We start from the raw sequence: 25711 nt of genomic DNA on the forward strand, positions 1-25711 counted from the left end.
ATTTTATTCAGTGTGTGTGTGTGTGTGTGTGTGTGTGTGTGTGTGTGTGTGTGCGTGCGTGCGTGCGTGCGTGCGTGCGTGTGTGTGTGTTCTTAACTTAGTCTGCTTTTGGGGATAATAAAATAGAAGAAAAAAAAATAGAAGATGAAGGTCTATCCAACTATGATGAAGCCACAACTGAGCCTTTGATGAGTCAGTGGGAAAACAATAATCAATGAATTTCTGATCTGGTCAACAAAGCTTCCCCTGAACATGAAGTAATGCCACTTTTGCACCAGAAGATGTCACCATTAAATAATATATTACACTCTGAAAGTCCAGCGACCAGGTGGTGCAAATGGGATTCATATGTGCAGCAGAGTGAAACTACACAGACCACAATGGTGCTGTTTCAGTAGCAACCAGAAGAATGTTTCTGTTCCCTTTTCACTTTATTCACCTGCATCTGCACCGACTCTTACACAGCTGGTAGGTGGAACACTCTATTTCAGCAATCAGAGATACTCTATTATTAAACCTTCTTTAAAGGCTCCTGATCCGAATCAAACCACATCACCTGGTTACCATGGTGGATGCAGTGCTGTGGCATGGGCTGGTATGGCTGCCAATGGAACAGGACCACTCGTGTTCATTGATGATGTCACAGCTGAGATAAGTATCAAGATGAGTTTTGAGGTGATTCAGGCTTTACTATCTGCTCAGATTCAGCGAAATGCTGCAAAACTGATTGGACGGAACTTCTCAGTCCAGATGGATAATGACCCAAAACATACTGTGAAAACAGCTCAAGAGATTCCCAAGGCAAAGAAATGGAATATTGGAAATGGAAATGGAATGACAGTCACCTGATCTCAACCCAAGTGAGCTTTTCATTGACTTCAGATACAATTGAAGGCAGAAAGACCCACAAACAAGCAGCACCTGAAGGAGGCTGCAGTAAAGGCCTGCAACGCATCTCAAGGGAGGAGACTCAGCGTTTGGTGATGACTGTGGAAGACTTCAGGCAACCATTGATGCAAAGGATTTTACTCCAAGTATTAAAACATTATCATTATATTTACTATTATGTTAGTTTGTCCAATTACTTTTGAACCTCTAGACATGTTTTTAACTACTAAACAGTTAATGCCATATTTGTGTTATATTGAAATAAAGCTGGAAGTCTTCAACCACATGTTGACTGCATCATTTCAAATCAGTGTGAAAAGGAAAATAAGAAAAACTGTGTCACAGTCCAAATACGTACGGACCTGACAGTATGACTCCATAATTCTTTATAGTCACATGACATTCAAACAGTTTACACATACAGCAGTTTATTTTTAAATCTTTTAATTTTATTTATCAAAATGTAAGTTCAACTAATTCAACAGGAAGGTTATTACTGATGATCATTCATCAACAAATATAAAATGTCCTTTATTATACTCTAGAATTACTTAAATACATGTTGATGTTAACAATGCAACGATGTCGACCACAACCTCAGTTTAAATAATAATGTCCTGGGAAACAGTTTGAAGAAAAACATTTTTATTGTCTGAAAAGATTGTCAGCATCATAACTATCAAGAAAATATCACGTTTTAAATCTTGTGTGATGAGACAGGAAGAGTTGCAGAGACTGAAACCAGTAGCAGAGTCCCAGTGAGGCAGCTCAGGACTGGGAACACTGGTCTCTCCTCAGTGTCTCTGAGAGCGGAGCCTGGGAGCCCTGGGTGGCCTCACAGGTCACAGAGCCCACCTTCCTCCACTGGTCTGCAGGGAGCCTCAGGGTGCTGCTCCAGCTGTAGTGGCCGTCCTTCTCCAGCACCCCGGGGCTCCTGCTCTCCTCCCAGCTGCTGCTGCTGCTGATGCTGCTGCTGCTGCTGCTGCTGCCGTCCACCTTCCAGGCCAGACTCCAGCCTGAGGGGAAGCCCTTGTTGGCCAGGCACATGAGCGTGGCCTTCCCCTGCTGCAGCTCCTCACTGGAGGGCGGCAGCATCGTCAGGGTGGGACGGACATCACCTAGGAGACACCAATCGGCTTAGAGGACGGGGACCACACAGCTGTCAATCAAGCACCAGACACGTGGACACCTTTACTGAGAGAGAGTTGCTTTTCTCCTTTAAGAGTTTCTGTCAGATGTTTGTTCTGCTCCACCAGTCACTCACTCACACATTGTTTCACTTCCCTTTAAGAAGCCTCTCATGCAGACCAGCACAGAGAGAATCATCATGAGAACGACCTGAAATATATCAAACTACACTGAGATAAAACATTAATATGTGGCCCAATATTACAGCTTCATCATCGAAAACCTTAAAGGAGCATTACATTAAAATATTTAGTCAGAAGTTTTGTGGATGTCAGTCGTGATTTAAAACTGTTTCAAAGATTTTTTTTGAATTGTAAAACTATGTGACACAATGTAGAAGATTTTACACATCATGAAATACCATCTCCATCTTTACTCTGGTCAATTGAATTTAAATATTAATTTATTTCTAAAACGTTTTTCATTGGGGTCTCAAATGATAAATGAATCCATTCTCTGTTTCACATACAAAATTAAAATACATTTTAGGACGACATGAATGTGTAAAGACAAGTTTAGTGAAGCTGCTCTGAGTTAGTCTCCATGATGAAGGTGGAGATATAAAAGCATGAACACTAACGGAAATCATAGTATTTTATCTGCCTTGAACATCCTCAAACGGAATTTAAAACACAACTTTACAAAATCATATTTAGTAACTTTGTGCAGAAACTTACTTCCAACATCCAGTCTGGTTCCTCCACCGAACGTCAACCACAGTGACACAAAGTCATTGAGCCGCCGTACAAAAACCTCTGAGTGTAGAGAGACACGGCTCTCTGACTCTGACTGACTGAACTAAATCTACAAGCACTCAAGAAACTACTTCACCATTAAAGTTGGAGGAAATGATTCATTCCCTAGTTTATAGTTTTACTTTTGTAACAATGTGTTTCTTTACCTTCTGTTGTGAAGTGAACTTTGTTTCTTTGTTCAACATTTTTGACGAAAGTCGTCCATAGAAATTTTAAGAAAACTATTTGACCTACTCTGTTGAATATATTAATAAATACGACACAGTTGCCTTCTGAAATAACATAAATGTTAAACATTTAACTTACTTCCAACATCCAGTCTGGTTCCTCCACCGAACGTCAACCACAGTGACACAAAGTCATTGAGCCGCCGTACAAAAACCTCTGAGTGTAGAGAGACACGGCTCTCTGACTCTGACACAAACAAAGTCACCAAACTCATTCACAGTTTACACACTTCATGTAAGAACTGGTGAAATGTTCATTACTGATTCCGTAATGGTATATATGTATTAAGCAATGTATGTATTACATGTTAGACATCTATGAGCAATATTAACTTGTCTTTCAGTAAAACTAATTGATGATTTATCAAGATACTCCTTCAGAAAAAATCTTTTCCTGCCAAATATAAATAATGGTCATGAATGCATGTTTCTTGTCCATTATATTAAATAACTAATCAATATTTTTGTTTAAAATTGTCCCACAGTGATGTTGATTTGTGTGGTAGTGATTTGAGGAGATTTCACAAAACATTGTAGAATAAAATGTTTCCTCTAAACTCAAACTAAAGACTGAAATGAGCGCTGACACATTCCTGATCAATACTGTGATGAAGTGATTGATCCATTGATAATCAGCATCATCAGAGTCATCAAGTCCCTGTTGGAGTCCGTCAGAGCATTTCCATAGAGAGCCACTTTGCATCAGCAGCACCATGCTCCAGTGCTCTGGGAGAGTTTATAGTCCTGAGAGTTGGACACTGGATGACTGACAGCTGTCCTTCATCACAACAGAAGACACAGAAATCCTCCTCATCAAAAACATGACTTTGATCTCCGTCCTCATCTGGACTCTCCTCTGCTGCTGCTTCACAGGTAAAGTCCAGAGAATCAAACTCCTCTCCTCTATGAACATCCGTCCCTCTGAAGTGAAGCCGACTAAACCGTGACGCTGCTTTATGTCTTTGTCTCTGTGTCCTCAGAGTCCAGAGGACAGGTCACAGTGACTCAGCCTGGAGCAGTGAGCTCTGCTCTGGGAGGCTCCGTCTCCATCTCATGTCGGACCAGTCAGAATGTTTATTTTCATTCTTCCTACGGCCATTATTCATACTGGTACCAACAGAGAGACGGAGAAGCTCCTAAACTACTCATTTATTTGGCTAGCTCTCGACAATCAGGGATTCCAGCTCGTTTTACAGGCAGTGGATCAAACTCTGACTTCACTCTGACCATCAGTGGAGTTCAGGCTGAAGATGCAGCAGTTTACTACTGTCAGAGTTTACATTACATCAACAGTCAGAATGTGTTCACACAGTGAAAAAGCGTCGTACAAAAACCTCCCTCAGTCAGACTGAACAGAAACTGAACTGACTGCTGCAGCTGGAAGCTACTGAAGAGACTGATACACTTCACTGAAGACACACACACACACACACACACACACACACACACACACACACACACACTCTCTAGTAGTTGGTTAACTGGTCTATACAGATTACTCACTGTACCTGTTGATCAATGTCAATTCATTAATAATACAACAATAGTTATAAAGATGAATTACTTATGGACGACTTGTTCCTCCAACACTCTCAGTATTTATTATTAAAACAGCTGTTTCTTCCACAGAGAAGTTCTTTATTATCTCAGGTTTCTGTTCATTCACACCATCAGAAGATCAGCCTGTATGCCGATGACATCCTATTATAACAACTCTTCATTTTACTATATAGTCGAGTCTTTCATTCCCTGTAAACAAATATAAACTTTCCCTGTTAATAAACATTGGGGGACAAGGGAGATCAAAGCTGCTATTAATAAGAAGAAAACTGCTGTTGTCAGCGTCGATAAAGATAGGATTAAAACTGCCCAAAAGGAATTAAAAGCTATATGCAAACAGGGTAAGCCTGAATATAAGGAAAGGGTTGAAGGACAGAGGTCCAATAGTAACACAAGGGGCCTTTGGAACGGCAGGACATCTATTACTGGTTACGGGACCAGTAATCCCAGTTTCCATGGTGCTGGGATCAATGTAAATGAAGCAAACCAGTTGTTTGCAAGGGCTGATGAATGTTATTTCTCTGCATCTCACGAGAGCATCCTCGCTTCTCTTGCACTGAGTAGTCTTGAGGACTGTAGTAGTAGGACTGTAGTCCAGCCCTTCTAAGACATGTTGAGGAGGTTCGACAGCAGTTAAAGCACCTTGAGGCTAACAAGGCAGCCCTGATGGTGTCCATCCAGCAGCCTGAAGGTCTGTGCTGACCAGCTGTGTTCCTAAAAAAATCCAGCCACCCCTTTTAGCAAAACAACTTTGACTTTTAAACTTTTAAACTGCACAATACAAAGTATTGCTTGGGTCTTGGACTACCTTTTGTCTGGACCACAGTTTGTCAGGCTTGAAAGAAAAACTGTGACACTATTTGAACTAAAACTGGAGCACCACAGGGAACAGTTTGAAGCCCCTTTGTATTCTCACTGTAGACAGCTGACTGTAGGCAGAGCCATGTGTCCTGCAACATCCAAAGGTTCTCAGGTGACACTGCCCTGGTTGGTCTTCTCACCCGAGGCAACGACCTCGCCCAGAAACGGGAGGTTGAATCTGTTGTCAGCTGGTGTGATGAACATTTTGTTAAACGAAATGTTGGAAAGACCAAAGCGTTGCTCATTGATTTCAGAAGGAAGGAGGAGGAGGTCTCCCAGTGATAATTGCGGGTCAGCAGATATACATTTTCCCGTCATATACATATCTTAGGGTCTATCTGGACAGTAAATAAAGTAAAGACAACTTTTTTAGTTGTTGTTCATATTTTGCTGTTATTTGCCAAACACATATAAAATAGACACAGAGTGAAGATGAAGGTCTTTCCAACGATGATGAAGACAACTGAGACTTTGATGAGTCAGTGGAAAAGAAAAATCAATGAATTTCTGATCTGGTCAACAAAGCTTCCCCTGAACATGAAGTAATGCCACTTTTGCACCAGAAGATGTCACCATTAAATAATATATTACACTCTGAAAGTCCAGCGACCAGGTGGTGCAAATGGGATTCATATGTGCAGCAGAGTGAAACTACACAGACCACAATGGTGCTGTTTCAGTAGCAACCAGAAGAATGTTTCTGTTCCCTTTTCACTTTATTCACCTGCATCTGCACCGACTCTTACACAGCTGGTAGGTGGAACACTCTATTTCAGCAATCAGAGATACACTATTATTAAACCTTCTTAAAATTAAAATAAATGTATACAAATAAAATATATAGAATATAGAATATAACAAATATATATAAATGTATTATGTAGGTCTATTCATTTTTTGGTTAGACTTAAGTATTGCAATGTGAATAATGTCATATAGCCTTCATAATAATTGATATTCTTTTGTCAATTTTAATCAAGCCATTCATGTTTTTTAACTCCTTACTAAATCAGACCAAAAAATTAATTGACTGTGCTGTAATTGAGAAATAAGCCAAGTATACATTTACAAGTTATGTACAAAGTCTTTATCGGTCTTTAAATAATGCATTTATTAATTTAATCTCTCTGGATCAGAAGAAATAAACCTTTTAGGTAGGTTTTTTATTCATTGGTTTAAACTCAACAGACAAAGACTTTCAAGCTTGTTTTTATTATAATAATTAATACAATCCATAATATCCTACTGTAACAGAACTAATACACTGTAAAATCTAATTAGTTGACCTTACTTAAAAAAAGTATGCAAACTTGTTGCCTCAAAAACATTAAGCAAAGTAACCTTAACTAGTGAGTTAGAAAAGCTTGATTATTTTAAGTGTGCAGTACTAAATTAAGTAGTAATACTAAATAAATAAAATTAAGTTCATGTAACTTAATAACCATGCTTAGTGTTAAGTTATTTTTTTCAATTTGTGTGAACTGCTTGATACAAATTTAACCCCACTTAGAATTACTGAATAACTACAACTTACTACTCACTAATTTTTCGAGTTCACTTAAATTAAACAAACTAATTTCCTTGAATGGGTCCATGTTCTCTCTCTCTCTCTCTCTCTCTCTCTCTCTAGCTGTTGTTACCTAATAAAGGCAAAAACACCACAAAGATATACTTTAAAAGAACACTCATTGGGTTGATTCAGCTGCATTACAACATGTATTCAAATAAATAAATAATTGCATCATTGACAGATCTAGGCTGAACAATAAACATTTGATATTGTTATTACTTTTAATTCCAATTTGCCAATATAAAAGTTGTATTACTCATGTAATAAGCTTACAATAATCAATAAAATTACTGTTCTCCATCCTCTTGTTATATTAAATTTATTTTTAAATGTAATTGTAAAATTGTGCATAGTGTGATCTATGTTAGGCTATTGTAATAACAATGTGCATTGAATCTATTATTCAGCCTCAAGTGCTCTGTTCCCAAGTATCACTTTCTTGTACATTCAAATACAAAACAGCAGCTAAACAACAAACGTGTGGTTTGATTGGACTGTGTACCATAACAAGGACAAGTCAAAAATAAATTCTATGCATGTTACAGTCTTACAATACTAAACAGGTAAACACCTGATAACTACAGGACTTCAGTGCATGAAAATTATTGCATTTCTGATCAAAACTGAAAGTACAACAAATGCTTTTGTGTCCCAAAGCGAGCATCAGTCCAAGGTTTAAACAAGGTTAAAGAAAAAATCACTCCTTGGGGTTTGTATTTGTACAACATAAAAGTTCTCCCAAAACACAAATATAAACAGGTCCACCTTGCTACAACAACTCTTTGTAGCACAACATGGCACTATTTCCACCATTAGCATCCCAGCATAACATGGTACAGACTTGAATGGATTTTCTTTTTTTTTATTGAGATCGTAAACAAGCCAGCTCAGTTGCATGAAAGCATCAAACTTTATCTGAGAACATGAGAACATTATTATAACTTGCAAATTGCTGACAGCTGATGGCTCTTTACTCGTCTAATCCAGGAGACTGTTCTTCAAAGTTAACAGTTTTGGTCGGAGGTTTTTCTTTCCCAGTCCAAGCACCACAGTCTGAATGAAGTTGAGTGTATTTGCCATGCATTTTGGGTGATCCAAATGCAAAGCATATGTAAGCCCAAACAACAGACAAACTGCCTGAGGCAAGTTTTTAATACGATCCATGACGATACCTCCCTCCAGAAGGATGGCAGTGGAGATGGGCTGGAGCTCCACTGAACTTGGACCCTCGTGAGGACTATCTTCACTGACAACTGTCAGCACGCCAACAGTGATGCATTCTAGGGCCTCGTCACACACACACACACACACACACACACACACACACACACACACACACACACACACACACACACACACACACACACACACACACACACACACACACACACACATACACACACACACATTCTTCAGTATTGGCAATGTATGCTTTTCTAAAACATTCATCTTTAGTGTTGAAAGCATTTGCTAGATAATATGGTTTTAAATATGTGTTCACATGGATTGTCAAACAGAAAAATTTGGTATGGTTAAACTGAAGCTATGGTCCACAAGGTCCATATATTATTGAACAGTGACACCGACCTTTCAACCTAGACTTCTGCTCCTTAGATTTAAAATGAATTAATGTACATTTTTATGTCCAGGCTATTTAAATACCTCTCATATTGGCTGTGGAGTACAACATGTATGTTGTATATTGTGCAGATAGAATTACATCTTCTGTCAGCACAGGTATAGTTTTATATTAATGCACACCACACTTTTACTTATGTGCAAGTACTTACAGAGCATGTCTTGAAGAAATCCCTGGAGGCGTCACCAAGTAAAATCGGAATGCCTTTGAGGACAACAGAGCGAAGTACTGTCACGTCTGGTGTCTCATGATACAGAGAGAGAGAAACGACCAGTTAACAGAGTTATTTGGCACAAGCACAGGTCAGACAGAAAATAGAACAGGTTGGTCTGGATCTTCTCATTTAGAACTTGATTAATAAACTATTATACAGATCAAAAGCAAAGTGAACCTACTTACCATCCAGCTCATGTGCTGCATTAGCTCACTGAGTTTCGGCCAACAGTTCCCTTTTTTGTTTTGGAAATTTCGATGAACCGCGGGGTGGACTGGTCCAGAGCCTCAAAGAAGTCTCCCTCAAGATTCATACTGGCGATTCTGTTGAACTCGACAAACACCTTAAAAAGTAGAGAGAGGGGTAGGGATGGAGAGATGGCAGAGGGGTTAACATTCCAACAAGTGTGTTTGGATTTCTAGCCACACACCTTCAATTTCTTTTTGACTGGCATTATTTTATTGGTTGAGAACAAAAATATCTTACCTGTCTCAGCTTACCTGGAAATCAGTTTCACCCACGTTCCCTAGGTCCTTTTGAGTGTGCCATGTTGATAAGTGGACTTTGAGTGCATTGAAAGATTTAAATGTGCACAGGCACTCCTTATGAAGGCACGGTAGTGGTGATATTCAGGTGTGGCACCCATGTTTTAAGCAGTAATGCTTAAGTAAGTGGCCTCTCTTTTCAGCACAAAATGTACACGTCCACTGCATAGGAAGTTTTTTGTCTTCTTAAACATCTGAAAGAAAAGAAAAGATAAGTTTAGCATCAAAGCCAGCAAAATAGAAAGAAAAAAACATTAACATGCAGTATCAGACTTGAAATACCAGAGCTATAAAATTAAAAAAAATCCTTGCAAAAATGTTTCTAATTGTCAAGCTTTTAATCATTGAACTTCTTTAAGACAATAACACCTACCAAATGAACACAGCAGGACAAAAGTAAATGATAAGCAACTCACTTATGTGGCTAGACATCAAGGGAACTGTGGATTGATCACGTTCTGCCTGAGCCTGTAAGGGGACAGTTAAAAAGAATACAACAATTTAACACAACCAAACTCACCACAACTCACAAACATCTTGAGTCTAGTACAAGTGAAAATTGTATCATCGGCCTATTACCCACAAAGACAGTATTATAATGTACATATTCTAGACAACATGACCTTAAAGAATAACTTAGGCCACTGAGTATGCCAGCAAATACTTTGCCTATGATAAACTGGGTGTTAAAATCTTTTCAGATAGGGAGACACTTTTGTCTGTACCAAGTCTGATCTGTGGGCTCTGCGCTCCCTTGTTTAATCAGACAAGCGCTGAGCGAAGGCAAGCATGGAAACGGCACAGCTACAATTATTAACTAGTGTTGAGTGAGCAGGGTTAAATAAAATAAGATTAAGTGAGTTGACTGCGGTGATATCCCCAGTCACACACCTGTCTTTGACAAGCACAGACTAATATTGTTGGTGGCTAGGCTGCTAACCAAATTTAGCAGCCTAGCTTAAACTAGGGTGACCACGCCCTCTTTTTCCCGGACATGTCCTCTTCTTGAGACCTAAAACATGTTTCCGGCAGGGATTCCAAAAACGTCCGGGATTTTGCCTCGTTGGATATTTGTGTTTCTCTGGGTCTTTCACAAACTAGGTATTACGCCCTGACACGTTTTGGAAACGGTATCTTACGTTTACCTGCATTACGTGCATGTGACGAGCACGCCCTCGACCGTTACTCTAAAGTTTCTCCTCAACTTTAACGTGACAGTCCTTAATGTTCCCTGTTTACAACACTGATGAAGAAATATAGAAACAAGATTAAAGCATTGACCAAGCTTCATCCAACGTTACGACCCACGTTACGTTTAATATAGTTCAGCTAGCGTTAGCCGACATTCCTACACACATCATTAGGCTACTAGCAAGCACGAAACATGGCGCTTACCTACAGAAAGAAAACGGTCAAAACAAGGGTAAAATATTACTCACCAAATGAGTGTGCCGAGCACAAGAATGCTGATGAACACGAGTGCCGTTGCAGCGATCAGGTGCAGCTCCATGCGGTGCAGCTCCATGCGTGCAGCTCCATGCGGTGCAGCTCCATGCGTGCAGCTCCATGTGGTGCAGCTCCATGCGTGCAGCTCCATGCGGTGCAGCACCATGCGTGCAGCTCCATGCGGTGCAGCTCCATGCGGTGCAGCACCATGCGTGCAGCTCCATGCGTGCAGCACCATGCGGTGCAGCTCCATGCGTGCAGCTCCATGCGGTGCAGCTCCATGCTGCAGCTCCATGCGGTGCAGCTCCATGCGGTGCAGCACCATGCGGTGCAGCTCCATGCGTGCAGCTCCATGCGGTGCAGCTCCATGCTGCAGCTCCATGCGTGCAGCTCCATGCGGTGCAGCTCCATGCGTGCAGCTCCATGCGGTGCAGCTACACGTCGTGCGTTGTGGTCATGTACAGTCAACGGTAGAGCGGACGATGCAGACAGGTCGAAAAAAAAAAAAAAAAGCGGGCGAACCAAAAGTACTAATACCACTCTGTGAAATTACTCTGCTACAATACAAGTACATGTCCTGGAGTGAACATTTCAATTAAGTAAAAAAATTAAATATTAAAAGTAAAAAGTAGCATACTCAATAGAGGTAAATGGCTTGTGGTTATTATTATATATCACGTATATTATTACATATGCAGTGATGTAAAACATATAATGTTTCCCTCTGAAAATGTAGTGGAGTAAAAGTAGAAAGTAATATGAAAAGTACTTTGTACTTTGTACTTAAGTGTAGTATTGAGTAAATGTATTTAGCTACATTCCAACACAGAAAAAAAGCACAATTATCAAAAACTTACTTTTTCTAAATGAATCCAGCTCAAGCAGACTGAGCTGGTGAGATTTTCCAACCACTAATTACAAGTAACTTACTAAAATCGAGTGTTAATAGCAATTTGATGAAACTGATTTAAGTCAATTTACTATTTTTAATTAAATACGATGTTTGCATTTACAGTGTACTAATTAGTAGTAGTAATATTAAGGATATGTGCACTGCCACCCTGTAAATTATATGAAATCAAACATTATTAGTTTATGTTCCACATTTGAATATGCTTATTTGTCATTGTCTTTTATGACTGTATGTAGAGATAATGACATTTGTTTACAACAATTTTTTTTTTTAAATATTTACTGTAACAACAGTAAATATTTCTCTGATATTATTAAGTTATTTTTTTTAATTGGCCTTGCTTTTTAATCTTCTTAAGCATTACTACCAATGGGCTTCTTCAGAGGAAGAAGTAGCATGTGGTCTGTATGTTGGATCTATCACCTCATCATTAGTTTCCTCCTCTTCTGACCCTGCATCCTCCTCATTATGTTCAGCTTGTCCTCCTGGTCAATGCTGGTCATTGTTAACCATGTTGTGGAAAAGAATTTCCACAACATGGTTAACAATTAGTTCACAAGCCTCCTGTGCAGTAAAGCGCTTCTGCCTCCTCACGGTGCTGCCTGTCTCTCTAAAATATGACACCTGTGAGAAAAGACCTGTTTTTTGTTGTTGCTGTTGTTGTCATAACCGTTGCGTGACCCCACACATCAAACATCCAAGATCAAAGATGTTTTGGAAAGCTTATGGGGGACAAGTTGCCCCATTACACCACTTTGTGCTGCGGGGTCTTTTTGACCCCAGAGGACAACAGACGTTATTAACTTAGATAAATCACCCATCATTCAATCAAATGACTTTAAATGTATTATAATCACAAAGAGCATAGTATTGAACAACCCCCTTTATTTTCAGACCATTTGATGAATAAAAAACACATTTTGATAGCAAAAGATTTCATCTGGGGTCAGATTGACAACAGGAGGGTTCAACATGGACAAGATGTTCTTTTAGACATGTTAACGAGGGACTTGTGAAAACAATCAGGGCGAAGCAGACAAAACAGAGGAAACACAAAGGGGAAGGGAAGCTTCTGAAATCAAAGACAAAGGTGAGTAAACCTTTTTGTTTGTCAGTTGAATAGGTCTTCATAATGTAACAGAATCAACATCAACCAAACCGCCAACGTAAAGCAATAGATGTTCTTTATTTCTTCCCACTTCATATCAGATGATGTAAACAGTGCAAGCTGTCACCAGTGAGGAGGAACCACCCTGACGTGCTGAGGACAGCTACACTTCACTGACTCTGTGTGTTTGCATATGTGTCCTGCCTCTCTGCTGCCAGCCGTTAAGAGGCCAGTGTTGATCAGTGGCTGTCCAGGCCTTTCAGAGACACTGACACGCCGGCAGCACAATGATGATGTCACTGACTCTACTGCTGAGCACCCTGGGGCTCCTTGTTCAGGGTGAGACTCTCTTGTGAACACTTTGGTTCCCCAGCAGCATGTTCTGCTGTGATGGAGAAACACTGGAACAAGCAGCATTGACCTTCTTCCATCTGTTCTCCGGGTTCAAGAAATGAGACTCTTCTGTTGGGATGTTGATCATCTTTCTCCAAACTGGATTTGTCTCAATAACCCTTCTGCTCTTCTTCATGTTTTCAGATTCATCAGGAGAAATCCTCCTGACTCAGTCTCCTGGATCTCAGTCTGCTGTTCCAGGACAGACTGTCTCCATCACATGTAAAGCCAGTTCACTTATCGGTGATGACATTAACTGGTACCTTCAGAAGAACAGAGAAGCTCCTAAACTTCTTATTGCTGATACTACAGCACGTCAGTCTGGAGTTTCAGATCGTTTTAGTGCAACAGCACGTCAGACTGACTTCACTTTGACCATCAGAGGAGTTCAGACTGAAGATGCAGGAGATTATTATTGTCAGCAGCATAACAGCTTCCCGTTCACACAGTGATACACCGTCGTACAAAAACCTCCTCAGCTAAAGAGGAACTGATGTGACTCAACAGCTGCTCAGACACTAAAAGACAACAACATATGACTAAAGTATATTTTGTAGTGACATGTAAGTTCACTCATTTATTTAAAAATATATATTTTTTTAATTAACCAGTAAACAGCAAAGTTCTCATCTTAGCCCCCTCTGGATTTGAGGAAACCACAGTCACAGTTTGATGTCATCTTTTTCAACAGGTTATGACAGATGATCAATCGTCTTCTCTTTAGAATTATTCTGTCAGTGTTTTTCTGAGAATATTCTTATGATGTATACAACTAACAATCATTATTGAACTGTATAAATGAACGCACACTCAATTATGAATTATTTATTTATTGCTAATAAATCAAATCCAGATATTATATATATATATATAAGTCCCTTGGATCTCTCCAGTTGATCCAGAATGCTGCAGCTCGTGTACTAACGAGGACGCGGAAGAGAGATCACATTGCTCCTGTACTAGCTGCTTTCCACTGGCTTCCTGTAAGATGGAGAATCATATTTAAAATCCTTCTCCTTACCTACAAAGCCTTAACTGGTGATGCAGCATCTTATCTTTAGGAGCTTATAGTGCCATATTACCCCACTAGAGCATTACGCTCACTGAATGCAGGGTTACTTGTGGTTCCCAGAGTGTTAAAAAGTAGGTTGGAGGCTAGAGCTTTCAGTTATCTAGCTCCTCTTCTGTGGAATTCTTGAACATACAACATTTTAAATGTTCCTCTTTCTTCAAGTTACTATGACAATTTAAACATGTTTTAAAGTAATTTGACAGTAAACAGTAAAATTCAAGCACTTGGAAGCAATAAAATATGCAGGTCAAGGGGGAAATGTATAAAAACAATTTGAACTGAAAAAAGTAATTGTAGTACAATATTTACAGTGGCTTGCAAAAGTATTCATACCCCTTGAACGTTTCCACATTTTGTCACATTACACGCCACAAACATAAATATATTTTATTGGAATTTTATGTGAAAGACCAACATAAAGTGTCACACAATTGTGAAGTACAAAGAAAATTTTACATTATTTTACATTTTTTCACAAATAAAAAACTGAAAAGTGCAGTGTGCAAAATTATTCAGCCCCCTTTTCTCTGAGTGCAACCAATTGCCTTCAGAAGTTGCCTGATGACTGCTGAATGATTGAATGTTGACCGAATGACTAAATAGAGTCCACCTGTGTGTAATCTAATCTCAGTACGAATACAGCTGTTCTGTGACGCCTCAGAGGTTTGTTAAGAGAATATTGGGGAGCAAACAGGACCATGAAGTCCAAGGAACACACCAGACAGGTCAGAGATAAAGTTGTGGAGAAGTTTAAAGCAGGGTTAGGCTATACAAAGATTTCCCAAGCTTTGAACATGTCACTGTTCAATCCATTACCCGGAAATGGAAAGAGTATGGCACAACTGCAAACCTACCAAGACACGACCGTCCACCTAAACTTACGGGCCGAACAAGGAGAGCACTGACAGGAGATGCAGCCAAGAGGCCCATGGTGACTCTGGACCAACTGCAGAGATCCACAGCTCAGGTGGGCAATCTGTCCACAGGACAACTATTGGGCGTGCACTCCACAAATCTGGCCTTTATGGAAGAGTGGCAAGAAGAAAGCCATTGTTAAAAGAAAACCATAAGAAGTCCCGATTGCAGTTTGCCAGAAACCATGTGGGGGACACAGCAAACATGTGGAAGAAGCTGCTCTGGTCAGATGAGACCAAAATTGACCTTTTTGGCCTAAATGCAAAACGTTATGTGTGGCGGAAACCTAACACTGCACATCACCCTGAACACACCATCCCCACTGTCAGACATGGTGGTGGTAGCATGATGCTCTGGGGTGCTTCTCTTCAGCAGGGACAGGGAAGTTGGTCAGAGTTGATGGGACGATGGATGGAGCCAAATACAGGGCAATCTTGGAAGAAAACCCGTTCGGAGTCTGCAAAAGACTTGAGACTGGGGCGGAGGTTCACCTTCCAGCAGGACAACGGCCCTAAACATAAAGCCAGGGCTACAATGGAATGGTTTAAAGCAAAACATATTCATGTGTTAGAATGGCCCACTCAAAGTCCAGACCTAAATCCCATCGAGAATCTGTGGCAAGGTCTGAAAACCGCCGTTCACAAACGCTCTCCATCTAATCTGACTGACCTTGAGCTGTTTTGCAAAGAAGAATGAGCAAAAATCTCAGTCTCTAGATGTGCAAAGCTGGTAGAGACATACCCCAAAATACATGCAGCTGTAATTGCAGCAAAAGGCGGTTCCACAAAGTATTGACTCAGGGGGCTGAATAATTTTGCACACTGCACTTCTAAGTTTTTTATTTCTGAAAAAAAATTAAAATCATGTATAATTTTCTTTGTACTTCACAATTGTGTGACACTTTGTGTTGGTCTTTCACATAAAATTCCAATAAAATATATATATGTTTGTGGCATGTAATGTGACAAAATGTGGAAACATTCAAGGGGTATGAATACTTTTGCAAGCCACTGTATTAGAAGATCTAGAAGGTGTGGTTCACTTGGGGGGACGGGCACATGAAGCAGGACAGAGATGGTTCCCATAACAAACACCTGCTTTTTGGCTTGAAGTTTGAAATGTGTACAACTTTATATATGGGGCTGCGAACATTGTGTGTGTGTGTGTGTGTGTGTGTGTGTGTGTGTGTGTGTGTGTGTGTGTGTGTGTGTGTGTGTGTGTGTGTGTGTGTGTGTGTGTGTGTGATCAGCAATTGTAAATGTCTAGTGCGGAGGATATCATAAGGTCTTGAGGCAATCAGATGTAAAACACAGTATTTATGATTGATTAAAGTTGTAAATCGGTCAGATTAAATCCAAACACAACAGGAGGGTTAAGCTAGCAGCAACGTTATACCAGCTGTTGCAGTCTGCCCTGCCATGTAGCGTTAGCTCAGAAAACACACGACATGTTGTGCTGTGTAAAAGTCTGACCTGTTGTGGCGTTCTGGTTCACCTTCAGTGAGAAGAGAGAAAAGAGTCAAAACTTCTCCATGCAGCTAGCCTTAGCTAACTAGCGCACCAACACACACACACATACACGGCGTCACACACAAACGATTCCAATTAATTTACAAGTTACACTAAACTTCTGCCATGTATCAACTATATGAAGCATATGATTTATATCACAATTTAATGAGCAAATACTATATTTTGGTAATATTAGTAACTCTAACATTAGCTTACTAGTGCAGGAAAGTGTGTCCCTACTTCCCTCTTAAAGTCACGTAGCGTTACACAGTGACTTAAGACTCTGCTGTCTGTAATTAATGTACATTTGCAAAATGTCTGGCAAAAAGGAAACATGAAGGAATAATAATGAGCTTCGTTACCTGTTGCTGAAGTTGAAGTGAACTCTGGTCAGAAATGTTGTAGCTCTTGTTCCAAAATTGTGTCGAGAGAAGCAAGTGTCCATCGGCACACAACGTTATAGTCTACTGTCATCTTTTGTGTAACACAACGGAGGATAAACATGTTGTTTCCCCCTCTGTCTGCGTGATAGCTAAACCTATCTGTGTTCAAAATAATGCTAACATGGATTATGGTGTATTCCCTCTCAAAATTACTGTATTGTGATTCACAGACAAAACACTTCCTCATAATCGAAAATTCAGGAAAAAAAAAGCTACGGGCGGATCAGATTAAGAGAATCAATGCACACAATTCTGCACAACACAGAATAAATTACAACATAAAAGTGGCAAAAATATAATATAATATAATATATACAATCATATGTAGAAAAAAATGAACAAGAGCAGAGATACAATAATATAAAATATCCATCCATCCATCCATTATCAGCCGCTTATCCGGGGTCGGGTCGCGGTGGCAGCAGGTTCAGCAGGCCGACCCAGGCTTCCCTCTCACCCGCAACACTTTCCAGCTCATTCTGGGGGATCCCGAGGCGTTCCAAGGCCAGCCGGGAGATATAATCCCTCCAGCGTGTCCTCGGTCTTCCCCGGGGTCTCCTACCAGTTGGACGTGCCTGGAAAACCTCTAATGGGAGGCGTCCAGGAGGCATCCTGACTAGATACAATAATATAAAATATTAAGAATAATATACAAATAAGAGCAGAGATCCACTAATTGCATTAGAGTATTGCTCTATAGCCTACAGTGGATCCCCCTTGACCCCCCCCCCCAATTTGGGAGACCCAGAGGTGAACTTTCCCCCGCGCCCCCTCTAACTTCCCCCTTCTCATACATGATCTGTAGACAGCACCTTCTTAGCAAGGAGGGTCGCCTGCAGCTGCAGGGGGCGCCAATTAGCCAATTCCCCGCACAGTGATATGATAGATAATGGAAAACCCTTCACGGCCCAGATGATATATATATATATATATATATATATATATATATATTTTAAGTGGTCGTGCCGCCCCCCACGTGTCATGAAAAAAAGCCGCCCGGTTCGCCCCTGCCCAAAACCGCCCCTGTTTACCCGGGAATGAATTTTGACCATGATGCATTGCAGTTACATTACAGTTTTTCCTGATCCGATGTGAGGTCCCGGGACAGGATGTTATGTGTACAGATTGTAAAGCCCTCCGAGGCAAACTTGTATTTGTGATGTTGGGCTATATAAAATAAACTGAATTGAATTGAATATTTAGGAATGTTACGTGTCTTTTTTATTTTAGTGAATTCAAACTAATTTCAAGTCACTGATAAGGAATTGAATGCTAATTTTAACCAATTCTGTCTCTCCTGTTGTCATCTTTTTATTATGTCTTTGTTTGTGAGGTTTTTCAAAAAAAACTATTGAGAATGTGAATATTTTTTGGGTGTAAAATTCAAGTAAGAACCTCATCTTTATGTCATGTCCCTTTATGCTGATGATATGCTATTATATCTTTCTAATACTTGAAAACTGCATTCAAACTGTTGCTGATCTATTTAAATACATTGTAAACGTGACCTTCATTCATACTTTTTGCTCACATTATTCTTACCTTAGTTAATCATTTGAGAATAGTTTATTAAAATTTGAGCCAAACAAATAGAAAGTGTCCTTCATTTGACTCGAGAGCCACTTACATACATGGAGATGTTTAATAGACCAAAACTTATTTTGAAATAATAAAAACCTCTGAAACAGTTTGATGAGAAAAATCTTTATTGTCTGAAAGGATTGTCAGCATCATAACTATCAACAAAATATCACTTTTTAAATCTTGTGTGATGAGACAGGAAGAGTTGCAGAGACTGAAACCAGTAGCAGAGTCCCAGTGAGGCAGCTCAGGACTGGGAACACTGGTCTCTCCTCAGTGTCTCTGAGAGCGGAGCCTGGGAGCCCTGGGTGGCCTCACAGGTCACAGAGCCCACCTTCCTCCACTGGTCTGCAGGGAGCCTCAGGGTGCTGCTCCAGCTGTAGTGGCCGTCCTTCTCCAGCACCCCGGGGCTCCTGCTCTCCTCCCAGCTGCTGCTGCTGCTGCTGCTGCTGCTGCTGCTGCCGTCCACCTTCCAGGCCAGACTCCAGCCTGAGGGGAAGCCCTTGTTGGCCAGGCACATGAGCGTGGCCTTCCCCTGCTGCAGCTCCTCACTGGAGGGCGGCAGCACCGTCAGGGTGGGACGGACATCACCTAGGAGACACCAATCGGCTTAGAGGACGGGGACCACACAGCTGTCAATCAAGCACCAGACACGTGGACACCTTTACTGAGAGAGAGTTGCTTTTCTCCTTTAAGAGTTTCTGTCAGATGTTTGTTCTGCTCCACCAGTCACTCACTCACACATTGTTTCACTTCCCTTTAAGAAGCCTCTCATGCAGACCAGCACAGAGAGAATCATCATGAGAACGACCTGAAATATATCAAACTACACTGAGATAAAACATTAATATGTGGCCCAATATTACAGCTTCATCATCGAAAACCTTAAAGGAGCATTACATTAAAGTATTTAGTCAGAAGTTTTGTGGATGTCAGTCGTGATTTAAAACTGTTTCAAAGATTTTCAAAATGTTCAACAATATTTGACAAAAGGTAGAAGATTTTACACATCATGAAATACCATCTTCATCTTTACTCTGGTCAATTTGAATCATAATTTCTTTCAAAAACGGATCAAATATTATTCTTGTCAAACTTAAAAAAAAAAGAGTTTAATTTTGATCAGTTTTACATTTCAAGTTGTTTAAATTTGAGGACGACATGAACGTGTAAAGACAAGTTTAGTGAAGCTGCTCTGAGTTAGTCTCCATGATGAAGGTGGAGATATAAAAGCATGAACACTAACGGAAATCATAGTATTTTATCTGCCTTGAACATCCTCAAACGGAATTTAAAACACAACTTTACAAAATCATATTTAGTAACTTTGTGCAGAAACTTACTTCCAACATCCAGTCTGGTTCCTCCACCGAACGTCAACCACAGTGACACAAAGTCATTGAGCCAATTGATTCAAAACTGTTTCAAAGATTTTTTTTGAATTGTAAAACTATGTGACACAATGTAGAAGATTTTACACATCATGAAATACCATCTCCATCTTTACTCTGGTCAATTGAATTTAAATATTAATTTATTTCTAAAACGTTTTTCATTGGGGTCTCAAATGATAAATGAATCCATTCTCTGTTTCACATACAAAATTAAAATACATTTTAGGACGACATGAACGTGTAAAGACAAGTTTAGTGAAGCTGCTCTGAGTTAGTCTCCATGATGAAGGTGGAGATATAAAAGCATGAACACTAACGGAAATCATAGTATTTTATCTGCCTTGAACATCCTCAAACGGAATTTAAAACACAACTTTACAAAATCATATTTAGTAACTTTGTGCAGAAACTTACTTCCAACATCCAGTCTGGTTCCTCCACCGAACGTCAACCACAGTGACACAAAGTCATTGAGCCGCCGTACAAAAACCTCTGAGTGTAGAGAGACACGGCTCTCTGACTCTGACTGACTGAACTAAATCTACAAGCACTCAAGAAACTACTTCACCATTAAAGTTGGAGGAAATGATTCATTCCCTAGTTTATAGTTTTACTTTTGTAACAATGTGTTTCTTTACCTTCTGTTGTGAAGTGAACTTTGTTTCTTTGTTCAACATTTTTGACGAAAGTCGTCCATAGAAATTTTAAGAAAACTATTTGACCTACTCTGTTGAATATATTAATAAATACGACACAGTTGCCTTCTGAAATAATATAAATGTTAAACATTTAACTTACTTCCAACATCCAGTCTGGTTCCTCCACCAAACGTGTACCACAGTGACACAAAGTCATTGAGCCGCCGTACAAAAACCTCTCAGTGTAGAGAGACACGGCTCTCTGACTCTGACACAAACAAAGTCACCAAACTCATTCACAGTTTACACACTTCATGTAAGAACTGGTGAAATGTTCATTACTGATTCGGTAATGGTATATATGTATTAAGCAATGTATGTATTACATGTTAGACATCTATGAGCAATATTAACTTGTCTTTCAGTAAAACTAATTGATGATTTATCAAGATACTCCTTCAGAAAAAAATATTTTCCTGCCAAATGTAAATAATGGTCATGAATGCATGTTTCTTGTCCATTATATTAAATAACTAATCAATATTTTTGTTTACATTTGTCCCACAGTGATGTTGATTTGTGTGGTAGTGATTTGAGGAGATTTCACAAAACATTGTAGAATAAAATGTTTCCTCTAAACTCAAACTAAAGACTGAAATGAGCGCTGACACATTCCTGATCAATACTGTGATGAAGTGATTGATCCATTGATAATCAGCATCATCAGAGTCATCAAGTCCCTGTTGGAGTCCGTCAGAGCATTTCCATAGAGAGCCACTTTGCATCAGCAGCACCATGCTCCAGTGCTCTGGGAGAGTTTATAGTCCTGAGAGTTGGACACTGGATGACTGACAGCTGTCCTTCATCACAACAGAAGACACAGAAATCCTCCTCATCAAAAACATGACTTTGATCTCCGTCCTCATCTGGACTCTCCTCTGCTGCTGCTTCACAGGTAAAGTCCAGAGAATCAAACTCCTCTCCTCTATGAACATCCGTCCCTCTGAAGTGAAGCCGACTAAACCGTGACGCTGCTTTATGTCTTTGTCTCTGTGTCCTCAGAGTCCAGAGGACAGGTCACAGTGACTCAGCCTGGAGCAGTGAGCTCTGCTCTGGGAGGCTCCGTCTCCATCGCATGTCGGACCAGTCAGAATGTTCATTATGATTCTTCCTACGGCCATTATTTATACTGGTACCAACAGAGAGACGGAGAAGCTCCTAAACTACTCATTTATTTGGCTAGCTCTCGACAATCAGGGATTCCAGCTCGTTTTACAGGCAGTGGATCAAACTCTGACTTCACTCTGACCATCAGTGGAGTTCAGGCTGAAGATACAGCAGTTTACTACTGTCAGAGTTCTCATTACATCAACAGTCAGTGGGTGTTCACACAGTGAAAAAGCGTCGTACAAAAACCTCCCTCAGTCAGACTGAACAGAAACTGAACTGACTGCTGCAGCTGGAAGCTACTGAAGAGACTGATACACTTCACTGAAGACACACACACACACACACACACGCACGCACGCACGCACGCGCACGCACGCACGCACGCACGCACGCACGCACACACACACGCACGCGCACACACACACACAGATGACTCACTTTTATACATCACAAAATCTTCATTCCTTTTTTCAGTCCCTTGAGTTGATCAATAATCAAAGCATCTTTTCTCGCCACTCTCACTCCTCTTTTAAATGAACATCAAAGTTTAATCTACAATTTGGAGTTCAAATCTCAGCAAATTAAATTATTCAACTCAAGTAAATCCTCAGACTGAGAGAAATAAAAGACACATGCATTTAAACAGTTTATCCAAATTACGAGAAACATTTTCTCATCTGTACAGATAATTCATTTTTGTGTAGCCTACTGACAGTTATACTGACACTTTAATATATAATGGACATGAATGAATTATGTTTATAGTGCTCAAAGATTTCAACAAAATCTGAAAAACTTGAAAGAAACTTCCCGTATAACAATGAATGCCCTGGCTGTTTTATTGTAAGTTCTTTGTGTTAAAATAATAGACCTCATCAAACCCATTGAGATGCAGCAGTTATGCACAATGCCACAGCACAAGAAACTTATATTTTACATTCAAAACAAGGACGAGGTTTTCTATTAGACTTGTGATTTCATATTATACCAAGAATGTTGCTTATTGTTAAAAAGTCCAAGTGACAAATTATGTGTGAGAAAGGTCACCCATCACCTGAAACAGAGAAGGAATGATCATTAAAGTTTAATGAGGCAAAGATACTTTCATTGAACTCATATGAAGTCTTTATACATTTTCTATTTATATCCCTTCTCACCGATTTAAGGAGCTGAAAATGTGTAAAACAAATCTGGAATAAAGGGTAAAACATGTGAAGTTCAACTGTCTTGAGGTTCTTCTACCTTTGGGTCCAAAGACATGCAGCTCAGGTTAACTGGAGGCTCTGAATTGCCCGTCGGTGTGAATGTGAGCGTGAACGGTTGTGTGTCTCTACTTGAGCCCTGAGACAAACCTGTCCAGGTGAACCCTGCCTTCGCCCAACGTCAGCTGGGATCGGCTCCAGCGCCCCGCGACCCCTAAACAGGAGAAGCGGTTTGGAGAATGTAATGTTAGTTTATGTGATGTATATATCGTTTAATTCATAAACCATGTTGTTATGAGTGATGACAGGACTTGTCACTGCTTGTGGTTCATGGCAGTTGGTTGTCAGTTCTTGTTTCTGTTTCATACATTGATCATTTCTAGAAGGGATTGTGTTACAGAAACACAGATGTTTTGAATTTGGACTAATTACTGGAATGTCTATTCATTCTAATAACTGTTCTCTGTTTCTGTGTCATATCAAGGACGCTGGTCCAACAGACAAAGGACTTGATACACAGAGAAGTTTAAAGATACAGTAAGATCTTTACTTGAAGGCTCAATACACAGGTAAGCAGACACAAAAGCAAATGTATGAATAAAATAACTCACGGCTGATACTCAGATAAGATGAACTGGCATAGGGAAAGGATGAAACTGATTAAAGTTTTACATAATGAAACCAAATGCACATATCCTTTTTTGAATAATCTCTTGTTTTTTGTTTGCATTTTTTATTTAACACAATAATCTTGTTTATGGAATTTGAATATGAACACACATGCAAATTGGAAACTTATATGTGACGAATATGTCATAGTTTTTTTTTTTCTAGTGTCCTGTTTTAGGCCGTGTGAAGCTTTGGGGCTTTCTTCCTTTTTGTACCAAAAATGATTCAAACCTTTGGGGCTTCACTTTGAAGAAGAACAGCGACATCTAGTGGCAGACTGGCATTAAAGCAGCTGTTTAACAGTGGGACCAAAGCACTAGAACACCTCAATGTTTCAATCTTCAAGTAGTCGTATGAACCCCCTAGTTCTAATAGTTGTGTTATTTTATATCTTTTCTTTCAGAATTTAGTTGTGAAATTTTTTTATATTTTCAAATAACTCACAAATAACTCGCGAAATTTTATCGAGATTCCCCCAAAATGCCTTTTCGAGCCGTCCCCGAGTTGTTCCAACTCCATGCTTCAAGGCCTAAACAACAACCTGCAGAGTTGTAAGAGCCCTCTTTGTAAAAACAATGACCTAAAGAATTGATTGGCAATAAAACAAAGTATTGGGGAGTTACCATGAAGTTTTCGTAAAAAAATTGTCGTTCGGTTCAAAAATGTCAAAGTTATAAGCTCTATGTCTTTTCACCGTTTGGTGGTTGCTTGGTAAGACAATTTGCATGAAGCTCTGACGAAGGCGTGTGACGCAGTCTGAGAAACCTCCCACCTTCACAGAAGCAGGCAGACTAGAAAAACGGGTCAAGGAAGTAGGAAAAACAACAGTCCGGGTGCACTTGGATTTTTCAGGTACTAATATACAAAACTGAAAGTTGAAACTACAAGCTTGTAGGGATACAAATATGTGTCTTTTTTTTATCCAACTTTGTAAAGTGTACTTATGAACGCCTTTGTAAAACACTACGGCCACCGTTGAAAATGACGGCGATGTTACGGGTTTATGTAATTACATAAACTTAATGGTAAGTTTCCTTTTTTCTGTTGGGCAATAACTCTTCCACAAGGCTTTACTGTATTTCAGCAAGTTAAATGAAGTTAATCAACGTTGTGGTTCCGGAGATACTTTTGGAAACGTCTCTTGACTTATTTTTTCCGATAATGGGCGCCGCGAAGCTCTGGAACCTGTAGAACCTGTGATACCATGTAGAACCTGTAGAACCTGTGATATGATGTAGAACCTGTAGAACCTGTGACACCATGTAGAACCTGTAGAACCTGTGATACAATGTAGAACCTGTGATATGATGTAGAACCTGTAGAACCTGTGATACCATGTAGAACCTGTGATACCATGTAGAACCTGTAGAACCTGTGATACCATGTAGAACCTGTAGAACCTATGATACCATGTAGAACCTGTAGAACCTGTGATACGATGTAGAACCTGTAGAACCTGTGATACCATGTAGAACCTGTAGAACCTGTGATACCATGTAGAACCTGTGATACGATGTAGAACCTGTAGAACCTGTGATACCATGTAGAACCTGTAGAACCTGTGGTACGATGTCCTCTCTTTCGTCCGCTCTGTCATGGTGTCTGGTGTCCATGTGAGACCATGAGGCAGCTGTAAGGCCACTGGACCACATGAGGATCCAGAGAACCATGGTAGGGTATTCATGACCCGGTTCTGTATTAACCTCATGAGGAACCCATGAGTTCTACATAGAACCCTTGCTTCCTGGTGGATCTTAATTGCACCTTAGAAGGTGAAGATGTTCTGCATAGAACCTCCAGAGAAGATTT

The 25711-nt window shown here is 40.0% G+C and overlaps 2 gene segments (V, D, J or C); both read right to left on the reverse strand.

Annotated features, from left to right (window-relative positions):
- Positions 1 to 1656: 1656 nt before the first annotated feature.
- LOC306753333 (Ig kappa-b4 chain C region-like) lies at positions 1657 to 5683 on the reverse strand. The segment is given in 3 exons: positions 5620 to 5683; positions 1885 to 2006; positions 1657 to 1800 (listed from the first exon to the last, which is right to left on the reverse strand).
- Positions 5684 to 19019: 13336 nt separating this feature from the next.
- On the reverse strand, positions 19020 to 20198 carry LOC306753778 (Ig kappa-b4 chain C region-like). The segment is given in 2 exons: positions 20173 to 20198; positions 19020 to 19420 (listed from the first exon to the last, which is right to left on the reverse strand).
- Positions 20199 to 25711: the final 5513 nt, after the last annotated feature.

The sequence above is a fragment of the Taurulus bubalis genome (genome assembly GCF_910589615.1).
Source record: "Taurulus bubalis genome assembly, chromosome: 2".
NCBI classification, from domain to species: Eukaryota; Metazoa; Chordata; class Actinopteri; order Perciformes; family Cottidae; genus Taurulus; species Taurulus bubalis.